This window comes from Haliotis cracherodii, unplaced genomic scaffold, assembly GCF_022045235.1.
Source record: "Haliotis cracherodii isolate W230 unplaced genomic scaffold, xgHalCrac1.p SCAF_2, whole genome shotgun sequence".
In the NCBI taxonomy this organism is placed as follows: Eukaryota; Metazoa; Mollusca; class Gastropoda; order Lepetellida; family Haliotidae; genus Haliotis; species Haliotis cracherodii.
The window spans coordinates 64,038,606-64,053,548 of NW_027266275.1; the positions used below are offsets into that span (position 1 = coordinate 64,038,606).

Consider the following 14,943-nt stretch of genomic DNA (forward strand, 5'->3'; position numbering starts at 1 on the left):
ACATTTTCAGAATTTGACTAGTTCGTTTCAGGATTTTGATGTATTGAGCGACATGTATATGTATATTTTGTGAGCTGGAACTGACGTTAAGAGAATCAATGTCGACTGGCACTTTGACCCGATGGCGAACTATGAAGCACGTGGTACTGACATCATTATGAGAGTGTTAATGTTGTTTTTTTCTGGAAGAAAGTCTTATATTCATTTTTCGGGGAGGGTTTGCTCTATATCGCATTCTTTCGCCATTTGCAGAAATAATTCTGAATGGGTATACCACGTTGCTATTGTCGAATCTCCTCCACGACAGCTTAGAAAGAGATTCCAGTCATAAACCGTTTGAAATGGGACCATTTGAACTATTAACCAAGTTGCAAGGTTTACGTATTCCGAAGCTTAGGTATTTACTGTCTTAAAAATGCACTAAAACACAAGTTTCCGCAAACAATGGAAAGTTTGATGGCGGCGATGCACGTGTTGTTTAGAGCGAGCTCCAGGCTTCCCGTATCAGCATCTGCTTCGCCAGTAACCCGCACATCTGCTCGGGGAGCCACATGCATACACAAAGTGTAAATTTTAACAAGCAAACATTTCATATTTTTTGTACCGGAAACAGCAAAGGCCCTTGGAGGCCAGAGGATGACTTGTATTGCATTAAGGAAACGTGACCCCACCCTCATCCACTACACCCCACCCCCACCCCCTCACACACACACACCTTTCTCTTACCCTCACTCCGTGTTCACTTACTCACTGCACCTAAAGTTTCTATAATCTCAACATTTGAATCTCCAAGTGTTAGATATATATTTATCATTGAATCACTAAATGTTAGGTGTATGTTTATCATTACAAGATCTAAGCAATCATGTCTTCCTAATTTGTCAGTTAGGCGGGGTTATGTTTAATCGTTTAACTGTAAACATATAAATGGAAGTTATTATCATCGTGATTAATTTGAAATCCTAATAAGAAAATAATTTTATTACTGCAATAAACCAGAGTTTGTAACATAAGCTGGGTGAACACATTCCCCCTGAGATACTGATGCCAATATTTCAATACGCCAAACTAATTACACGGATTATGTCACCCATCTTTCTCACATTACCCCCACCCACAGCTAATACCCGCACCCCCAACCCTGACCCTTGTAACGATCTTGCTACTGTACCGTGATAGAATCACACGTGCGTGATAAGCTCCCCCGGGACAGAATATCATGTGGTGACGTGAATGTCATTCATTGACCCCCGTGCGCTGTGCCCGGGGGTCGGGGGAGTGTCACAGCTGGGGTGGGGATCAGTGCAGGAAGGGGTCGGGGTTGGTACCCAGGGGGTTAGGAAGGTGTGATCTGGGGCTTGATAATATGTAAATTAAAGACAGTTTAAGAATGTAATGTCAACGTGATGGGATTTTAATCTCTGAAACACATGTGAAATTAATTCGCCTTCAGCTCAAGAAAACGACGGGAGAGTAATTTATCTTTTAATTATTTGGATAAAAGATTGCCTCTAAATTATTTCGACAAATATTAAATGCTAAATGATTTCTTATTTTTTATGTCCCCCTGTTTTTGCAATAGATTTAACTTTAAATCGAATTGAAATGACAGTTAAACTAGTGTTATGTTAAACAGAATAAAATAAATTTCACAACGTGTTTTTGAGCAAACACACATTTGTTTTTATCGAATATTCAAAATCCTCGATGCACAGCCTTTATTTACAATCAGATGAATGTTGGTTTTTTTGTCAAATGAAGGTACGGAAGTCAAGGGAACAAAGATGAAAGTTCACATGTCACCTATGATGTCATGAAAATGGTTTTAAGTTGTTTACAGTTACAAAGGTGGGGCGTAAACAATACAACAAATAAAGTTATTTGGCTGTCATGAAATTTAGCCCGAGGTTACACACAACGGGGCCAAAAAAGTTTGTAACTAACACCCCTACTTCCACAGTTTAAACACTGTGAACAATTTGTACGAATTTTAGCGACATTAGAGCATATCATGTCCCCACCACTCGAGACCGCACGAGGTTTATAACAGATTAACCGGATACCGGGCGTAATTTGAGTGTGTGATCATTATAATCCCGCATAAACGTTGTAACTCCGAGAGGCGAGAGTGGATGGCCCCGTCATACACTGGTGTTATTTTATTAATGGCCATCTTGTATTTCCTATCAACACTGCTAGGGTATGCACATGCTCGTTTGCTATGCTAGATTATCAGCGGAGGTGTTAAGTTCACGGCTCCAACCTTAGCAATTCGCCATCATTACTCGTATCTGGCGCGGGTGCGACAAGGGCTCGTCGCTTGCCGAGTGAACAGGCGATAAAACTGCGCGGAGGTGAAAGTAGCGAGTGTGTCTCAAGCTAAAACAAACAGGGCTGTCTGATGGACTAATTTGTTAAACACGGGGAATTAAATAATCAGCTGTGACAGCTGGCTAGTTTAGCAATCGCTGAAATGGCGACCTAAGTTTCCTCGCGGCGAGATAATCGCCTTGTGGTTGATGCGGTCATTCGGAAGATTCTATCGACTTTCGCGGATTTGTTCACTTTGAAAATTATGCGATTCTTCCGCCGGTTTCCCAGCTGTTAAATCACACATTCACGGGAAGCAATCACATGTTACAGATAGCAAAGTTTATTCAGAAACTAGTCATGTGCAGTAATTGATTTTAGAAAATTAAGTCTTTCAATAGACTCCGATTTGTTGATGTTAAGCCAAATGAGAAATGTCTGCATTGTCATAGTATTGAATGCTGTGGATGGACATTGGATTGCGTTGACAGGCTTCACAGATGGGGCGGACAAAACTCTTCACCGAAGACGGATGAAAATAAATAGAGGATAGACAAAGTAATTAGAGTTCTGTTAAATCACCACGTTTCCAGTTCCGAGACCGGGATTATCCTTGATTTAATTCTACAATTACGTAATAGTCATGCGTGTAATTATAGCCCTACTTGGCGATTACCAAGTTTCAGAATTGTCTGCATTAAGTTCGACTCAAGCATAATTACTTCACTTCAATGAAGCGGATTTGACTTAATTACGCAAGGTATTGACAAATGTTTAATATCGCGATCTGTTTAATTTACTTCCAAATTGAATAATTGAAAAATAAAAAAATACTTTTTAATATTTCCCATCATGTAAATCATGAATTTATCAAATAATCGCAACAACTACAATACAATGTCGATACATGTATTTATTCGAATCTTCGTATTTATTGGTCAAATAACCCTAACCATGAATAATACTATATATTATGATATACTTTATTAGTGTTAATGTCGATACGAATTATGTGCGAAATTAAAACTTTGATGAATAAGTAGCTAAAGCGCTTATAATTCTTGATTTAAACTCCGAGCAGAGTAGGAAGGAATACACGCGTTTAAAACTGTACATTTTGGAACTAAAAACAAATCGGCAAATGATTGTGAGTAGAAATACCCTATTCCTCGGTTATATAATATCATCCCTACCATACCAGACCATACACGTGCGTATTAACTGTCACAAGTGAGTTTTCCTTCAATCTAATTTGTTGGGGGAAAAAGTCAGAAAAAGGTAGGTTTCTGTTACGTTTTGCCGAGGGAGTTTTCTGTTTTGTGCATTCCACGTGAAGCCGGCGTATCACCCGCCACAGAAATCACTCTTGTTCGTTAAACTTGAGAAGAAAGATAACGAAAAGCAAGCAAGTCTATGTCGTAACAATGCAGGGAGCGAAATCCGAGATCTTCGATAGTTGGTGGACTTTCTCCCATTGCCCCGGAACAAATGCCTTTCCCCAGACCCAGGGAGACCCCCGCCCCCCTAGGAAGGGTGGGGATTCAGAGTGTGACCCTCGTGACCCCTCCTTCCCATCCCTGCTTATTTGTCTTTCGTAATATCTGAACCATTTTGTCAACAATGCGGGACTAATTTAGCAAACAGTGTACAGAGATTCTCCGTGAGTTACAGTGAAGGTCATTATTCTATTAAAGGAATGCTACGGAAATTGTATCAATTTTACTCCTGTTAAAGAGATTCAAGCAAATGGTAAAATAGATTTTTAACGCATTTTATACATCTTACATGTATTAAAATGATTTCTTCACATTTAGAACTGTTCAAAAGCAAGTGTTTACGCTGAGATAGTTTTAAGCTTTCGATTCCTTCAAAATAAAACGTTTCAAGGAAGTGTTTACGCTAAGATAGTTTTAAGATAGTTTTAAGCTTTCCAATAAAACGTTTCTTCAAGGCAGAAAAAATCAGTTTGTTCAGGGAAACACATATCTAGTGCATAAAACACGTGAGAACGTACTGAATAACATGTAAAAACTATATTATGTTTCTTAGCTTATCCTCCACGTCCCAAGGAACGGCTTGGCCTCACAGGTCCAATACAAGTCCGTTCAAAATGTTTTACTATACAAACTCCATCATTTACTTCTTCTAATACCTTTGATGGCTATTTTGAGAATGTTTCTTTTAATGGGCGTAGTATAAAATACTCAACCGTTCAGTCCTTCTAGTTCATAGCGTTCGAGGACCAGCGGCAAACCAAAAACACAACGCAGAACGAAATGTCTCGCTTTTGTAACTGTCGTATAATGAGTTCAAATGACTTTAGGAAGTCGGTTTCCTTCCTCAATGCGTAGTAATACTCTTATGATTTCACATTTCACACCCAACGTTTATTCCATAGCATATAAATCCACATGCCTTGTTGTCGGTATTTATTTAAACCGCAAGTACTCTTAATGTAACTCTGCGATTTTGGAGGATGTATAAAACATACCTTTAAGTTTTTGCATTCCTTCAAAAGTTAGGTTAGGTGTTAGTGTAAACATATACACTATGGAGTCGTGTACTCTTTAACCTGGGATTAACTATCTGTAAAGATTATGTGTTTGCGGGTAAACTATACACGTAGATAACATCTTTCACCAGTATATGGCGACCGTATTTTGTGTCTTGTACAGCGTGGCAGTAACATTCGTGTCCGTCATACAGTTTTTGTTTGTTGAAAATTTATCATTCGGATAAATTTACAATTAAAGACATTCTTAGCGGGCTCCCCATTTTTTATTTGCACAGAAGGGTTATATGCGGACGAGAGCCGTGAAAACAGAATCCAAATACAGTTATTTAGCTTAGCTCTTTCTAAACACCAATGGCTCAGGTCGTACCAGGGATATTAGCAAAGTTCAAGACAGATTTTTGTAGTATGGAAGTCAAAACGGAAACTTGAATGTTCCGTGTATTTTCCCCTCTTGTTCGGCCATCGCCGTACTTTTTCACACAACCACGACAATCCCCGATAATTTGCACCTGGATGTCGGAAACTGCCGAAAACACTTACGGGAAAAACCGATGTGGGCGGATTACAACCCAAACTCTCCCAACAAATATCTATACTTGCGGTGTAATTCAATTAATTCCCGTGCCTGAAAAGAACGCTTTAGTCGTTACTGGCACCGGGGGATGCTTAGATTTTTAAACACGTTTTCGACACATTCTTCAAATGTACTGACAATTGAATGCACACACCATAACATAGTTTAAATGGTCTCAGAGAAAACCTAATATCCATGTCCTGTTGGTAGCTATAAGGAAGTGCCTTAGTTCCTAGCTTAACATTTAATTATTTTTTTAACTCTAACAACAACGATATCACAATATAATAGATACATATAAACGTCAACGCCAGAGAGTAACCAGTCTCGATTATTAACCGAAACAGATTCCATTGGTCGTAAAAGGCAAAACACTCGTAAAAAAATCAGTGATGACACCAGGTGTTCGCGAAAAGAGTAAGCATGCCCTGTCCTATCGGTAGCAGTCAGGACATTCCTTATCCTTGCATACAGCATTCAGACATAGTAGTACCATGCGATACACCGTCCCTTTCTGGTTTTGTTTTCCGGGCTTCAGTGGAATTAGAAAGTTTAGTTCGCTGTACTCGTTTGAATTATGCAGTAATTTCAGTGATTAATAGAATTTCGCGTTCATTCAAACACCAGTGTGAATATGACGTTGGTTAGATATGCCTATCTCTTTATTAAAACTTTTTTTCGAGCATGACTTGCTTACGTTTGAAAGTGAAAACTCAGTTATGGCAGTGCCTGCATTGTTGGTGTCTGCTTGTGTTTGGTATGCAAGTGTGTCCCATTGAAGAATTGTATAGAAAAGACGTCAACATATATTGTACACTGACTACTATAGCATGAACCGTTGAAACCAATATCGGTACGTGCCACCATTACATACGTTATGAAGACTGGGTTCAGTCTGTTGGTGCTTTATAGTAGGCCCTCAGCGTGTGTTGCTGCAGGGAGTCTTTGCGTTTCATCAGGATAATGGGGAAATTAATACTGATATAACATAAACTCTGGATCAGCGCCTGCTACAAATAGGTTCTGACTGGTTTCGTTAGTTTACAACGATGCGGGAATCCTGATGGCACGATAGCAGCTTCCACTCGCGTCACAGGTTGAGAATATTTGTGTAACTTTTAATAAATCTAATATCTTATTTATTTTAGCCGTTCAGAAATGACTTTCCCTCAGCACCCAAACCTATTACGACGCGAACAATTCAAGATTAGAGATTTATGACAAAAACTCTTGACCCCATAAGAAGAAAACAGTATGGTGTAGCACAGCATTGCGTTCAGGTGTTTAAGTAGACAGTATACGCCCCTTGAAAACTATCTTAATAAATCTTGCTCTCTTGATACGTCTGTACCGACAGACATGGGAATTGCCTTAACCCCGTCTCCCTCTACACACAGGTTACAGGTCTACTCGGAACCAGGCACGAAACGGCTTTGAACTTCACTCGGTAGCGTTAGATTTGGCTGCAACATTCGTTGGGCCAGTGTTTACCTGGAGGACAATCCCGACTCAATCTTAGCTTGTTGTGATAGGGAAGAGTTATATGGCTTTCAATTCTGTCAAATCAGTATACTTTCTAGGGGGGATTTGGCCGTGTGTTGGCCACATTGCCGTGCTTTATCACCTACAGCGTATCGCTAGGATAAATACCCTGTTGACAACAGCGGACTTGATGTAACGACATTGCGTTACGAACTACGCGCATGCGGGGAGAGGAAAACACGTGGCAAATGGTTGCTGTTTGGACGACACTGATCGTTATATGGGTGAATGTTGTGAGTTCAATACCTCGCGTCTTTTAGCATTTACCCAGTCATACAACGATGAGACAAGTTTTGAATCTCTCATTTACCGCGTGGAAAGCTTCTAAATGGTTGTCTTACAAAGTTACAAGAACTGTGTGTGTGTGTGTGTGTGTGTGTGTGTGTGTTGTGTGTGTGTGTGTGTGTGTGCTTGTAACTTAAATAGATGAATATTTTGTAAGGCAACCATATATATATATATGTGTGTGTGTGTGTGTGTGTGTGTGTGTGTGTGTGTGTGTGTGTGTATATTTGTGTGTGTTCTCGTAACTTAAATAGATGAATATTTTGTAAGGCAACCATGAAGGAAATGTGATTAATGGTTACCGTGTCATGATTCCAAGGTAAAATATATCTGGGTTCTCATCATTGTTAAAATTGAAACGATGGTTGGCAAAACATGTTACATTACGCGGCGTACCGTACACGTTACCCGCCCGAGACAATTTGACCCATATGACATGATATCGCTATACATGGTCAGGGCGCAAGGATGCTCGGTCACAGCCCCGACAATGAATGGATTAACTTTTAGCTTTAAGCGTGTGCTAATCACTGTTGCACCCTACGGGGGATATGTCCCACCCCCATATACCCGGGTATTATATCCACAGGACCAATTGATATTCGATTAAGGGTTCAAATGTTGAAATAAAAAGGTCACGTGAACGAAAAGGATAGGAAACTCGGAGATGAATACCCCATCACAAAAGAGGAACGCCATTTGCAATTTTATGTCATCGTATTTAAGTTGGGTCGAAAAGATGTCCCTTTGATGCTTCGCTACGTAAGTCCATCGCCGAGATCCGATTCAAGCGAACTATTCAACGGCCTCGCTGTTCTCCGGGGCTTATAATTAACTGTGGAATCAAGTCTGTTTACTATAAAGAGAAATTATCAACTATGCCATCTGGTTGTACATGGAGCTAAATCAGTAAAGCGTGTAGTTTCGCACCTTGATGCTGGCGGCAGATTCCACGGCTTGTGAGGCTAGGCGATAACATCTCGATCCGCCTTTAAAACTAGTATCACTTTTACATCTCGCCCGCTCGTGAAGATAGCTCTCCAAATATACTGTTACGATTAGCGCTAGTTACATATCGACCGTCTGTCGTGTCGGCGGTACGTGTACACTGTTTCATCTCTGCTTCTTATAGATAGGAAAATACATCATTAACAGAATTGGCACCACATGCCTGTAAATGGTCAATTCTGGAGATAAATGCAAAAATGACCAGATTGACGCTAACTTCTCTGCTGTAGGTGTACGTAGCCGCCGTGGGGATGAGAGGGTACGTATGCTCCGTGATAGAACATAAATCTGTTAGACGCTCTTATCGCAGGCTATATCTGCGAATAACCAGTGGTGCAGAAAAGAGCAGATTACCATAAAATGTTGGCGTTTGTTCATTGACTGGCAAAACAGACTTGCTGCGGCTTCTGTTAGGAATCAATTGAGCTCTCTGTGTTGGGGCTTATAATAACATAACCACCTCGGAGGTTGTAACAGATTCAATTGATCGGATGTTCGTGACCCTATCTTCTCACGATTTAAGTGTATCCCGTAAGTGCCACACATCTAGATATGTCGGAGTCTGGTGATACAGCATGTAGCTGCTTCGTGTAAAATTCTGTTAGGAATCTTGTTTTGGAATTGAAGTACGTTTGCAGTTTGTGTGTCTCTATGTATAGAAGACTTTTTAAAATGCATTTCGTTTTGGGAAGTTATTTGTTTGTTGTTTAACGCCGCACTCGGCAATATTCCAGCTCTGTGACGACGGTCTGTAAATAACCGAGTCTGGACCAGACAATCCAGTGATTGACATCATGAGCATCGATCTACTCAATTGGGATACGATGGCATGCATAAACCAAGTCAGCGAGCCTGACCACCCGATCTCGTTAGTCGCCTCTTTCAACAAGCATAGTCGCCTTTTACAGCAAGCATGGGTTGCTAAAGACCTATTCTACCTCGGATCTTCACAGGTCGTTTTGACATGTTAAATTCTATGGGGCATATACGTGTATAAAAAGAAGTTGGAACAACGTTTTTCAATAACAAATATATACCACTCATATATTCCTATATATCTAAGTTTAAGTAAGGTCAAGAATGCCGTAATTAGCCTTGTCAGATATATCATTGACCCCTAGCGGGACATTAATGGACAACATTATGCAACTCTAACCTCTTATCTCAATGTGCAGAATATTTCGATTCACTGTACTGTAGAAGACGGAGAGGGATTCAAGCTTCTTGTCACACTCTCCTTCATTCACGCGCCGGTATATGTTGCATTAGCACCGAGAGTGGAACTATTGTCATCACCAAGAGCAGTAAATATGTTGACATCAATGTACAAGAGCATATATCCGCGATGCATGTATTCGTGGCATGTTCCCTGTGGGCTTTATCTTGACAACACACGTTTCCTCCAAGACTCTCTGCGTGGCACTTTATACTTCCATATGCTGCGTTTACACACTTCTCATGTTTGTTTCCGCGCATTCTTCAGTGATAAAGTGCAGTATGTTCCTCTATACAGACTTATCACCATAGTGATGACATGGCATGTGCATTGAAAGTGTTGATGTTATGAACCGAGAATGTAATGTATTCTCGGGTCTGTTTTTGTCTGTTTGCGCTTTCCCCTCCTGTTTTTAACAGAGTATCAACAATGGAACCTTTCCATTACAAACCCTCCTTCGTACGGACCATGACGGTTTTGCCACAGAAACATAACAGTGTTGTTTAGTCCGCTGATGGAGCCTCTGTTCATTGGAATGTACGGCGTACCGAGTTTAGCATTCAGAACAAACATGCCTCGGATTTCTCCGTGGGTTTCCCGCTGGTTTCCTTGCGGGTTTCCTGCGTGTTAGGCTAATCCTGTAGTGTGAACGTCTACGCGGCACGCTAACATTCCAGGTTCGAACCCGACCATGAGTACATTTTGAGAAGCCACGTTCCTCATGTCTTAAAAATTATGCCGTGATTATAATACTTGGTTTGTCAGCGTAAACATTTCCTTCAGAGACCATCTCAGTATGTGGCCTCTGTACCCATACCAGATCTTCACATCGAGATGATGAAGCACGTTACTGTTAAGACTTATGCGTTTAAATATGTTATGAAACCAGCTACAACAAATTTTGAATGATTTGGTTTAATGCCTCTGGTCTAATTATCGTTTTATTATATCATAAAACCAGTTACAACAAATTTTGAATGATTTGGTTTCATGCCCCTGATCTAATTATCGTTTTATTATATCATAAAACCAGCTACAACAAATTTTGAATGATTTGGTTTCATGCCCCTGATCTAATTATCGTTATATCATATCATAAAACCAGCTACACCAAATTTTGAATGATTTGGTTTCATCCCTCTGAGCTAAGTTTTAATGAAAAGTTTATTTTCGTTTAGATCTTAAAGTAAACCAAAATTTAGATGCTGCTTTCATTGCCTCCTCTAGAAGTCTTTGAAATGTATCCCGTTCTCTCTCTATATTAACCAAGGCTGACTCTGTGGACCTTCTTTCGGTTCTATACCGATCAGTGACATTAACAAACAACATTTCCCAACTTTTACCACCTGGCTATGTCATATTTTTCCAAGCACACAAGCCACATGTATTGCTCTCAAAAGATTATGGCTTCAGTGTATCAGGAACAACTTTCAGGCGTTTTTCTCTTGTTTCTGCAGCAATATTGCCGTATAGATGTAGATTGTGTCTACCTTATGTGTGTATCTCACCCAGTCGCTACTTTAACGATGACAAGACAAGTTAGAACACCCAAATGATACGGAGATAGGAAAGCTTTAAACCCGGAAATGTTCTTTCTCAAGCATCCAGCCATCGCTAAAGCTGGTTGTGGGTCACGAGGGACAACACTAGAACGCGGAACGCACGTGCGGTGATGGTATCGCGGCGGCGCCCCCGCAACATATACATAACATTGACGCACATCCTGAAGTACAGATAATAAGCAACACAAATATCAGTATTATGCTTATAACGAAGGGCCAGAATCCCCAGGAGGATGCAGTGGGATTTGGCCCACCTTGTATTTCGGCAGTGTAGGAACCATCAAAGGCAATTCCTGTCTCCAGGTTGAATCACCCCCAAACGTTATCTGGACTGGCACCGCGTCAAAGAGGGTAACGTCATTTGTAAAGTTAAAAATTGGGAGAAAGCCAGGGTTTAATTCAATTGGTGCAATTTTCTTGTGCCGTTTTATATTGTGTTTATTGTATCTGTCTGGTATGGAGGTCTTGGTGCTGAACTTAATCTTTTCCGTCCGTTTTGAGGACAGTGAGTGAGTGAAACAGGTTTAGGTTGCAGCGAGCAACATCATTCTATGTCATGGACGTCTGTACATGACCGAGGCTGAGTGAGTAACCAGTGGTTGATAATATGAGAAATTATCCGAGATAAGTAGATTCTGAAACATTGCCTTGTAGTGTGTCTCTGAACAACTGATTCAACTCCAACATGGGTGCAAAGCGACAAGTCGTTTTTCCTGGTAGAACCGATGGTCTTGAATAATACAAGGAGCGCCGTAAAACCATACTCACTCTCTGAACTGTCACTGATTACATTCTATCGGACCCGTGAAGATCCGGGGTAGAATAGGTCTTCAGCAACCCATGCTTGCTGTAAAAGCCGACTATGCTTGTTGTAAGAGGCGACTCACGGGATCAGGTGGTCAGGCTCGCTGACTTGGTTGATGCATGCCACCGTATCCTAATTGCGTGGATCGATGCTCCTGCTGTCCATGACTGGATTGTCTGGTCCAGACTTGATTATTTACAGACCGTCGTCATATAGCTGGAATAGTGCTGAGTGCGGCGTTAAACAACAAACAAACCAACCAACCAACCAACATTCTGTTGAACATATCTGTGCTTCAGCTCATACCAACTGAATGTTATCTTGTTTAACATGACGGGCGATGATACAATGATACTGATGACGACCTTTCAAGTGGCGGTTTGACAAATAACGTCAGTTATGGTCTTAGTGTTGTTCAATTTGATAGTAATGCATATGTTATCTGGCGAGACAGAATCCAGAAAGGCAGAATAGTGATGAATATTATATGAATCGCTCACTGAAAATCATTGATGACACCAGTTGTTCACGAAAAGGGTAAGCATGTCATGCGTGAAACGAAGTAAATTTTAATTGATTCATTGCAGTTCATTCAGCTGGGCTTAACGTTTCATTCATATTTGAATAAGCTCAACTCATTCTGGGTTTTTTTCTCGGAATTCTTTCACTATCACACAGAACCACGGGGAAAAGATAACTTTTTATTTTGCAAACATCACACCCCTCTAACTTCACCTTTTGATCTTCTATGGCAGTTTTATCTCGAGTGGAGTGATACGTTGTGTCACGTGATTCATCGCATCAATGTCTCCCATGGAGATCAGAACTATTGCTGCTGTTGAAAGAAATGCATGTGTTTGTATTTCTAACGCAATAAAAAACAAAGGGCAGATAATCAGTTTTCGGTGTGAAAAATCCCTCTTGGTTATCTCCATGCAATACAGATGTTCCCAAGCATTTGTTTATTTTTGTTCGTTTTTAAAAAAAGTCACGTCTTAAACTAACAGTTCGTAACCATATGTTTTCCTGAGCTTATTATTTTGACTCCACATGAAACGACTGCAAACTGAAATTATGATAATGATTAAAGATGTTATCCGAACTATATATCGTCTTTTCTCAGCTTCATAAGACGTTAATTAAATGTAAAACAATATTTCACATGTCCAAGGATGATAAATTATAGGCCAGCAAGGAAAATATATGTGTACATATCTATAATAAAACAGTTCATATGGTCTAGCCGACCATGCTTCCTCAGCTAGATGTACATGTATATATACAATTGGAATCAAGTGTTGTAGAGCCACCTTTTCAATATAACCGTCCACGTATAGCGTTAGCCGTCCCTAGTCTTGTGACGTTCTTCTCATTAAGTGGTTACTTAGGGTAGTTAATTATTTTTGTATCGGTGTTTACTTTGAGGTAATACCTTTATTAATGGCGAAATACTATGGGTCACCAACTTGTTAATGAAATATTAGTGTGGTAAGGTATACTATCTTGTCAGTAGTTCCATCCCCAGCCCCAATATGCTACTCGACCCGTGAAGATCCGGGGTAGAATAGATCTTCAGCAACCCATACTTGGCCTAAGAGGCGACTAACGGGATCGGGTGGTCAGGCTCGCTGACTTGGTTGATGCATGTCATCGTTCCCAATTGCGTGGATCGACGCTCATGATGTCAGTCGCTGGATTTTCTGGTCCAGACTCGATTATTTACACAGACCGCCGTCATATAGCTGGAATATTGCTGAGTGCGGCGTTAAACAACCAACCAACCAACCAATATGCCACTCAACGATGGCTCATACACTATCCAAACATTATATACTAATGCACATGTAAATTCTCCCTATCTGTACATAACACATGGGAAATCCACCATCTGAAGAAATTTTTTTTCAAGATGAAGTACCCGAAAGTGTCTATGGAAATGTATCTATGTTCACGTATGACACCTGTATCATCCGCATCTTCGCACATTTGCTACATCTTATCGCTGCTGGTTTACCCATTGACTGGCTCGCACACATTCTACAAACGCCCGACATGTTGTCAGTTTCAGCAGTAGGCCTCATTAAAACCCCTTGTTCCTTACTTATTCCATCTCCGAGTGTGTAGGGAGGTTCAGGAACAGCCCATCAGAGACATATTGGCAAGCCAAGCCATCACAACAAGCGGCTCATTGCCCATGCGTGTGCTAATGTTGACATGTCTTACGCTCTTATCTGGTTTCTGTGTTTGGTTTTACCTAATATTTCTATTATTCTATCCACACGTTGTTTTTAGATGTCAAGCACTGTTGTTTTGTGATGTCAAGTTTGATGAGGTCATCGCACCGTCACCTGAATTGTGTACCTGGTAACACAACCATTATTTACTCGGTGGTTTTCTGGTCCAAAATGGTAGCATTTTTGATGTTTAGAATGTTTTCAAATTCGCATTGAGTTTTGTCTATGTTTTCCTTGATTCACGCTGAATAACTGCATGTTTTTGTAAGGTATTTCATGTTGCCTTTCCTTTGTGTAATAATTCTAACACGAAAATATGTCTATGCGTTTATGTATAGGGGCGGTGGGGTAGTCTAGTGGTTAAAGCGTTCGCTTGTCACGTCGAAGATCCGGGTTCGATTCCCGGTTGATCTGGGTACAATGTGTGAAGCCCGCCGTGATATTGCTGTAATATTGTTAAAAGCGGCGTAAAACCATACTCACTCACATTTACGTACACGTCATATCACCCAAACTCCATGGTTACTGATTGTAATAGCGTATTCACCAGACATAGCTTTATTCTGAAAGCATGTCTAGAAGGAAGTGAAGAATAAGTGCTTCGGTAGCATTAAAGGGACTCACTTTGAACTTTTACAGCTGATTCGTTTTAGTTGAGGATTGTTAAGAGACTGTTCTGCGGCCTGGTTCGCACGACCAGTAAAGATGTTGTGTTAAGTGCCACGTGTGACACCGAGACAATGTCTTTGTGTAACTTATACAATCATTAACTGTTAGATTGCTGTACATCATAACAGTTGACAAACAAACAAAGTAGTGTTGAATGACTTAAGCCAAAGCAAGGACTGCAAATGTATCCATATACTAATCTCTCTTTAATGTCACCAAGCAT

The 14,943-nt window shown here is 40.5% G+C and overlaps 1 protein-coding gene across 3 annotated transcripts in view; it reads left to right on the forward strand.

The window, feature by feature from the left end:
- Nucleotides 1–14,943, forward strand: part of LOC139468348 (netrin-1-like) — a 61,538-nt gene that overhangs the window by 2,598 nt on the left and 43,997 nt on the right. The gene's annotated exons all lie outside the window — the stretch shown is intronic.